Source organism: Oryctolagus cuniculus, chromosome 4, assembly GCF_964237555.1.
Source record: "Oryctolagus cuniculus chromosome 4, mOryCun1.1, whole genome shotgun sequence".
Classification (NCBI taxonomy): domain Eukaryota; kingdom Metazoa; phylum Chordata; class Mammalia; order Lagomorpha; family Leporidae; genus Oryctolagus; species Oryctolagus cuniculus.
This window is the reverse complement of record NC_091435.1, coordinates 100,556,580-100,565,396: the sequence shown is the minus strand read 5'-3', so window position 1 is coordinate 100,565,396 and position 8,817 is coordinate 100,556,580. Positions and strand designations below refer to the sequence as shown.

The 8,817-nt window shown below is 46.0% G+C and overlaps 1 protein-coding gene across 2 annotated transcripts in view; it reads right to left on the bottom strand.

Annotated features, from left to right (window-relative positions):
• Nucleotides 1–5,293: 5,293 nt before the first annotated feature.
• Nucleotides 5,294–8,817, bottom strand: part of LOC138849333 (microtubule cross-linking factor 1-like) — a 67,516-nt gene continuing 63,992 nt past the window's right edge. Inside the window, exon 4 of one of the 2 annotated variants that reach the window (XR_011388043.1) lies at nt 5,294–5,431. The gene's annotated coding sequence lies outside the window, so the exon portion shown is untranslated. Of the gene's footprint in view, nt 5,432–6,689; nt 6,827–8,817 lie in introns of those variants that run through there. The other variant, XR_011388044.1, reaches the window with a different exon arrangement.

Below are 8,817 nucleotides of genomic sequence, written 5' to 3'. Positions count from 1 at the left end.
GTTCTGAGGCCCAGGGGACCCTATCTAATTGGTGAGGGCCATGCACAGCTCAAGGTTTATTTCAAGAGGAAGTGTTTTACCCGAGCTGCGTTTCCTCTTGAAACAAGTGGTCTGTTAGAGGACAAGTTGAGTTTTTCTGGTTAACTGCATGTTCCCATGAAGAGACTTAAGCTTTTGTATCATATGTCACTTCCCAATTTTTCAAGACTCAAAGAAACATAAGATAATCCATCTTAAAATTATTCCAAAGATTTTCTTACAAAGACAGTATGGAATAACATCTCATTCTTTCTTTGGCCATTTTGGCCATTGGGGCTCTTTCATTTCCCCCAGTTACAACCACGAATTACCACTGTGCAGTACTGAAGTTATTGAGATGTGGATAACAGAATGACAAATAGATCACTTTCACTGTAGGTTTCTTAGTCAACACAATATTATCTTTTTTATTATTATTTGACAGGTAGAATTATAGACAGTGAGAGAGAGAGAGAGACAGAGAGAAAGGTCTTCCTTCCGTTGTTTCACTCCCCAAATGACTGCAATGGCCGGTGCTGCGCCGAGCCGAAGCTAGGAGCCAGGTGCTTCTTCCTTGTCTCCCATGCAGGTGCAGGGGCCCAAGCACTTGGGCCATCCTCCACTGCCTTCCCGGGCCACAGCAGAGAGCTGGCCTGGAAGAGGAGCAACTGGGACTAGAACCTGGCGCCCATATGGGATGCCGGCGCCACGGGCGGAGGATTAACCACGTGAGCCATGGCGCCAGCCCAGCACAATATTATCTTTTTTTTTTTTTTTTTTTTTTAACAGCCAGAGTGAATAGTGAGAGAGAGACAGAGAGAAAGGTCTTCCTTTACCGTTGGTTCACCCTCCAATGGCCGCCACGGCTGGCGCGCTGTGGCCGGTGCACCACGCTGATCCGATAGCAGGAGCCAGGTGCTTCTCCTGGTCTCCCATGGGGTGCAGGGCCCAAGCACTTGGGCCATCCTCCACTGCCTTCCCGGGCCACAGCAGAGAGCTGGCCTGGAAGAGGGGCAACCGGGACAGAATCCGGCGCCCCGACCGGGACTAGAACCCGGTGTGCCAGCGCCACTAGGTGGAGGATTAGCCTATTGAGCCGCAGCGCCGGCCACAATATTATCTTAAAAATTCTTCCAAAATGTTGGTTTGAGCAAGAATGTGAGGATGGGGGCTGGCATTGTGGCCCAGGTGGTAAAGCTGTCACCTGCAATGCTGGCATCCCATATGGGCACTGGTTCCAGTTCTGGCTGCTCCACTTCTGATGCAGCTCCCTGCTGATGTGCCTTGGAAAGCAGCAGAAGATGGCCCAAGTTCTTGGGCTCCTGCATCTACGTGGGAGACCTGTAAGAAGCTCCTGGCTCCTGGCTTCAGCCCGGCCCAGCGGCCATTTGGGGAGTGAAGCAGCGAATGGAAGATCTTTCTCTCTGTCTTTCCCTCTCTGCCTTTCAAATCTTTAAAAGAAAAAAAAAGAATGTAAGTGTCTATGTATTTATAAATTATAACTACATAAACTTACTAGCAACCATTTAACATTGTTAAATGAAAATATATATACTGTAATTTGTATCATTTTTTTATTGATGGTTATGGACTAGGTCCATTGGTTCTTAGTGAACCAATGGAATTAAATAAAATTAAGAACAACTAGACATTTTTTTCCTTCTGCATCACAATTGCAGTTTCTCCATGTATATAAAAGATAACTTTTTTGTCTCAGTTCTGATGAGCTAGCACATCCCCTGGCCCCCACATCTTGGAATGGAGCTCTGTTTCAACAAGAGAATGATTTGCTGCCACTTTTAGGTACTTAATTCAACCTCAGACATTTATGTCTGAACCCTGAGATTCTTGGCACCGAGAATTTGCCCCTGCCTTTACTGCAACCTCCCAATCCTTCCCAGCTTATTATTCTAGCTCCATTTAAAAGAAAACATTTACGTACAGCCTTTAAAAAAATCATAAAAAAAAAAAAAGTAGAACAGAGAAAGCCAGTTACTTTAAATTACTTTGAGTCCTCATTCAAGAGCTTTGAGGGGCCAGGACAGGTTTGTCTGTAGTACGGGACAGGTCTGGGCCTGGCCATGTCTTAGCTGTGATGGTCACTGGACACTGAGCTCAGACTTTGCATGTGCTTGGATTTTTTCTTCCTTTCTCATAGGATCCAGATGGTTAGTGAGAAGTAGTAATACCACCTTTGCTCTGTCATTTCTTTTTCTTTTTTTTTAGATTTATTTATTTGAGTTACAGAAAGAGAAGGAGAGACAGAGAGAGAGATCTTCCACCTGCTGGTTCACTCCCCAAATGGCCAGAATGACCAGGGCTGGGCCAGGCCTAAGCCAGGAGCCAAGGGCCAGGAGGTTCTTCTGGGTCTTCCACATTGGGGCAGGGTGGCCCAAGTGCTTGGGCCACCTTCCATTGCTTTCCCAGGCACATTAGCAGGGATCTGAATCAGAAGTGGAACAGCAGGGACTCACTTGAACTGGTGCCCATAAAGGATGCCACCATTATAGGTGGCAGCTTTACCCTCTATGCCACAACGCCAGTCCTGGTGAGACCCAATTTGGCATTACAATGACCCTGCTTCATTATACTATCATTATAATGCAGTTAGCATTGTAGTTTTGCCCCTGTCCCAGTAGGCATCCCCAATGCATACTGGGAAGCCACAAGCACAGAGAGCCCAAAGGTATGCAAATCCCAGATGATAATCAAAAATACCAATCATGACCATCACAGCCACATAACTAGTCAACATCCCTCACGTTTTAGGGATAAAAGCCCCAAACCCAGAAGAAAGGGACTCATGTTCTCTCTCGACTGGCCCATTCCTCTCTTGGAATGTACTTTAATAAACTTTGTTGTACTATCCCTGCTTTAGTCTCCTTGAACTGTAATTCATTACTCCATTGGTGAAAAGAATGGGGACACACTGGCAGCTACAGGTAACACCACCCATGTGGAAGACCTGGATTGAGTTCCCGGCTCCTGGCATTGTTCCAGCTGGCTGTTCCAGCCATTCAAGGAGTGAACCAGGGGATGAAAGATTTTGTGTGTGTTTGTGTTTGTGTGCCTGAGTGTGTGTGTGTTTTCTTTGCCTGTTAAATAAATAAAGCATGTAATCCACTTGCCCCACCAAACATCACAGCTTAGCAACACAGTCCACTGTAGCTGTTTGCCCCTGTGATCCCGTAGCAGACCAGGAGCTGTATCACAACAGAGTATCATGCCACATATCACTAGCCAAGAAAAATGCCAAAATCCAAAATTTGAAGTATGGTTTCACTTTTGCACCATTGAAAATTCAAAAAATCATATGCCTGGCCACCGTAAGTCAGGAATCACCAGTAACCCTATCTATCCTGCTTGACCTCCACACTTCCCTCCAGGTAAGGGAGCAGTGGGGCCCAGGGCCTGGGTGCTTGCTGACATTCCTGCATGCTGTATTCCTAAACATCAGGAAGCTTTTCAAAAAGCAATTAAGACCAGATCAAATGAAGATGTCTTAGCTTCCAGGCCAGCTCCCAAAGCACAGATCTGGGCAGCAGAGAGGTGGCAGATGTGGTGCTGACCACAGATGCTCCTGGACCCACAGAGCAGATGAATTGCGAATGTGAAGCCACAGAGTGATTATGTCTTGTGCTTTTTCTTCCAGGAGCCTGTACTTGATGGCTGGTGTTAAAAAGTAAAATCTAGGGGCTGGTGCTGTGGCATAGCAGGTTAATGCCCTGGCCTGAAGCGCCAGAATCCCATATGGGCGCCGGTTCTAGTACTGGCCGCTCCACTTCCGATCCAGCTCTCTGCTATGGCCTGGGAAAGCAGTAGAGGATGGCCCAAGTCTTTGGGCTCCTAGCACCCGTGTGGGAGACCCAGAGGAGGCTCCTGGCTCCTGGCTTCAGATCAGCGCAGTTGCGGCCATCTGGGGAGTGAACCATTAGATGGAAGACCTCTCTCTGTGTCTCTACCTCTCTCTGTGACTCTGTCTTTCAAATAAAATAAAATAAATCTTTAAAAAAAGTAAAATCTAAAGGCGACTAAATGCTTAGATTTTTAAAAATTCCTTTAGTGATTTCTCCCCATTTTCTAGACAGAGACTTTAGTGTCAAGTTCATCAGGGCCTTTTAAGCATCTGTTTGCTTGTGGAGGGGCTGAGAACATCAGAGGACTTCAGTTACCTTAGTTTGCCTTTATGGAATGCACAGGAGCAGCCTAACAAACTAGTGACCACCGAAATGAAGTCAGTCTCAAGTCACAAGTGAGGATATTTTCTGATTTATATTATAATTCTTTAAGAGACAAGTAACAAAGAAAGCAACCCTAAGAGAAGTCAAGCAAGAGGTAAAAACTGACTACCATAAAAGGAGACCGATTTTATGTCACTTTGTCAAGTAATATCTGTGGAATAATAATGTTTAAAAGCATTTTGAGTTAAGCCACTATTTGTGACACTGTGACTCATATCAGAGTGCCAGTTCCAGTCCTGGTATCTGATCGAGCTCCCTGTTAATGTACCTGGGAAGGCAGCAGATGACGGACCAAGTACTTGGTCCCCTGGCACCCATATAAGAAACCCAGATGGAGTTCCAACCTCCTGGCTTCATCCTGGCTCAGGCTTGGTGGTTGTAGCCACGTGAGAGATTAACCAGTGAATGGAAAACTCCTCCTACCCCTGTATTTCAAACAAATAAATAAATCTTTTAAAAAATAATATTAGAGAAATAAAAAGGGGTGGGCATTTGGTACAGCAGTCAACATGCAGCTGGAAACACCCATATCCCATATCAAAACGCCTAGGTTTGAGTCCCCGCTCAACTTTTGATTCCAGTTTCCTGCTAATGCACACCCTGAAAGCCAGCAGGTGATGACTCAAGTACTTGAATCCCGGCCACCCTTGGGGAGACTTAAATTGAATTCCTGGCTCCTGGCTTCAGCCTGTTCCAGCTTTGCAGGCATTTGGGGGAGTGAACCAGCAGTTCAGAGATTCTTTCTTTGTCTTTCAAATAGACATATATACGCTGTTTAAAACTATGACAAGAACCACAATAGTCACCATTCTTGTGAGCCTTTACCAGCCCCAGGTACTGCTGAGGACAGTGCTGTGAGGGGGACGCGATCAACTGAGGAAGTGAGGCTCAGAGAGTTTAAATAGTTTACCTAAAACTCCACAGTAGTGAATATTGCAACTAACCTTCAAATCCAGGTTTCTCTGCCGCAGGGCTGATTCTCTTCATCAGAGCATGCCATGAGCCTGTTCACTTGGTGCCATCCCAATTCCTAAAGCAAGTATTCTATCTCTAGCTCTTTTGATCTTTCATCGTCTGTCTGAGGAATCTCTGTGAAGGTTGAGGTGGCTGGGAGAACAAAGTAAGATGACCTTGGCACCAGCTACAAAGTGTTTTTTTTTCTTTTTTCTCACCTGCATCCAGTGAAACACAAAAAGGGAGGAGACTGTACCTTCTTTCCCAAACTGTCTGAATTATATCTGACAGCAACTCTCCATCACGCAAGGAGCAAGCTTTAAAAGCCTGGAACTAATAACTACTTAGACTGACTGTCAGGGCAAAGGGGAACAGTGAGGAAGGGAGAGACACAAGCAGCACAGTTAGAAAGTGGGCATCTGGATCAAGCCAGGAGTCAAACCTGAACCTGGCTGAATCACGTTAGCAAAGTCACATGTTTTCTGTGACCTCCTGAATCTCCTCCCACTGGTCTTTAAAAGAAGTGGTGCAGGGCCAGCGCTGTGGTGCAGCAGGTTAACACCTTGGCCTGAAGCGCCGTCATCCCATATGGGCGCCAGTTTGAGTCCTGGCTGCTCCTCTTCTGATCCAGCTCTCTGCTATGGCCTGGGAAAGCAGTAAAAGATGGTCCAAGTCCTTGGGCCCCTGCACCTGCGTGGGAGACCTGGAAGAAGTTCCTGGCTCCTGGGCTTCGGATTGGCGCAGCTCCGGCCGTTGCAGCCAACTGGGGAGTGAACCATCAGATGGAAGACCTTTCTCTCTCTCTCTCTCTCTTTCTCTCTCTCTCTCTCTCTGCCTCTCCTCTCTCTGTGTAACTCTGACTTTCAAATAAATAAATAAATATTAAAAAAAAGAAGTGGTGCTTGGGCTAATATCTTCATGTCCTGATTTCTTCTGTCCTCATGGGTACTAAAAATCACAAAGAGAGAAATGGGAAATCTGGGGAGACTTCCTTCAACATGGCCTCAGGCCCTTCGTTTGACCCTTACAATAAGTCCCTGAAGTAGATTTGTTTCTTTTCCTCAGTTGAAGCAGCTGGGTCCCAGTGAGGTTAATTGGCCCCAAATGACTGAGAACACAAGTGGGCATCATAATTCCTACTCCCTACTGTCAAAGTTCATGCTCAAAGCCACTTACACCTGAATCTTCATAATAGCTATTTGGAACAATCGACTTTACTACTGGATGATGTAGTCGGGATTATCTAAGCCATCCCTATACTAAAGAATACAATATGACCCAGGCATATAATTTAAATGTTTCTAGTAGCCACATTTTTAAAAGTTGAAAAAAAAACAGCTTAAGTTAGTTGTTTTCTTGAAAAGATTTATTTGAAAGTCAGAGTTACACAGAGAGAGGAGAGGCAGAGAAAGAGAGAGAGAGCGAGAGAGAGAGAGAGAGAGAGAGAGAAAGAGAAAGTCTTCCATCTACTGGTTCACTCACCAATTGACCGCAATAGCCGGAGCTGTGCCGATCCGAAGCCAGGAGCCAGGAGCTTCCTCTGGGTCTCCCACGTTGCAGGGGCCCAAGGACTTGGGCCATCTTGTACTGCTTTCCCAGGTCATAGCAGAGAGCTGTATCGGAAGTGGAACAGCCAGGACTCCAATCGGCGTTCATATGGGATGCCGGCACTGCAGGTGGCAGCTTTACCCGCTATGCTACAGCGCCAGCTCCATTCTTCCAGTTTTTAATTTAAATTTAAAGGCATTAAAATTAAATCAAATGGGGATGTATTGCGACAAAGGGGGTTATGCTACTGTCTATAGCACCAGCATCCCATATAGGCACCAGTTCGAGTCCCTGCCACTCCACTTCTGATCCAGCTCCCTGCTAATGCGCCTGGGAAGGCTACGGAAGAGGTCCAAGGGCTTGGGCCCCTGCACCCATATGGAAGACCCAGAAGCAGCTCCTGGCTCCTCGTTTTGACCTGGCTCAGCCCCAGGCATTGAGGCCATTTAGGGAATGAACCAACAGATAGAAAATCTTTCTGTCTCTCCTCTCTGTAACACTACCTTTCAAATAAATAAAATAAACCTTTAAAAATTAAAATGAAAAATCCAGTTGCTCCTCAATATCACTAGCCACCTTTCAAGAGCTCAGTAGCTTTATGTAGCTGGTGACCACTACCCTGGGCAGTGTATATATATCTAACCCAGATTCCCTGGACTTACAGACAAAGAAACTGAAGTCCAGACTCTAGGAGACTTACTCAGGGTTGCTGTCAGCTGGTTGTTGTCACTATTGAACTGTGATTGATTTGCTGGAACTTTGTGGATCATCTCTCAAACTGGCCACATCCCATCCCAGTCCTTCCCCTTCTTGGATAAACTCTCTTTGGGAACCTGCATTCGCACCACAATTCAGTCTGTAAAATTTGGCTGTGGAGTGCCCCGAAGCCAGGACCCACATGACCCTGTTCATGGAGAAAACTTGAAGGATGAACCAAGATTTTTTAAAAGACTATGACTAGGGGGCTAGCGCCTCTGCAGTGCCAGCATCCCATATGGGCGAATGTTCAAGATCTGGCTGCTCCACTTCCAATCCAGCTCTCTGCTATGGCCTAGGAAAGCAGTAGAAGATGGCCTAAGTCTTTGGGGCCCTGCACCCATGTGGGAGACCCAGAGGAAACTCCTGGCTCCTGGCTTCAGATCGGCGCAGCTCTGGCCATTGCGGCCAACTGGGGAGTGAACCAGTGGATGGAAGACCTCTCTCTCTGCCTCTCTTTCTCTGTGTTAACTCTTTCAAATAAATAAATAAATCTTTTTTTAAAAAAAAAAAAGACTATGACTAGATAATGCAGTCATTTTTACACTATTTCTGTTAATATAATTTAATATTATATGCCAAGGTTTTTTTTTTAATGCCAAAGATTTTTAAACATAGCCCTATCCTCTAACAGGAAGGATCTGGCGATCTGGCACATTTCTCTTATTAACATTATTTTACCGACAGGATCATGAGATTGTAAGAAGTTGGGCAAACATGTAAGACTGCAGAAGCAGACACTTTACTCATGTTCTGGGTCTCTAAGTCATAACACTTCTTCTTCTTTTTTTTTTTTGACAGGTAGAGTAGACAGAGAGAAAGGTCTTCCTTTGCCTCCAATACCCTCCAATGGCCGCTGCGGCTGGCGCGCTGCGGCCAGCGCACCGCGCTGATCCGATGGCAGGAGCCAGGTACTTATCCTGGTCTCCCATGGGGTGCAGGGCCCAAGCACTTGGGCCATCCTCCACTGCACTCCCTGGCCACAGCAGAGAGCTGGCCTGGAAGAGGGGCAACCAGGACAGAATCCGGCGCCCCGACCGGGACTAGAACCCGGTGTGCTGGCGCCGCTGCTCTAGGCTAATCCTCCGCCTTGCGGCGCTGGCCAACACTTCTCTTCATCAACTCTTTTCCAAATAGGAAAAGAGGTCTGAATTTAAAGTAGAAAATATCGATGTATAATGGCCTGATAGTTGACAATTTTATGATCCAAACAAAATCCAAGGTAAAACTAATACTTTTAACCCAAGGTAACATACATATTAATCACAAGATGATGCACTATAATACTACCAAGGGCAAC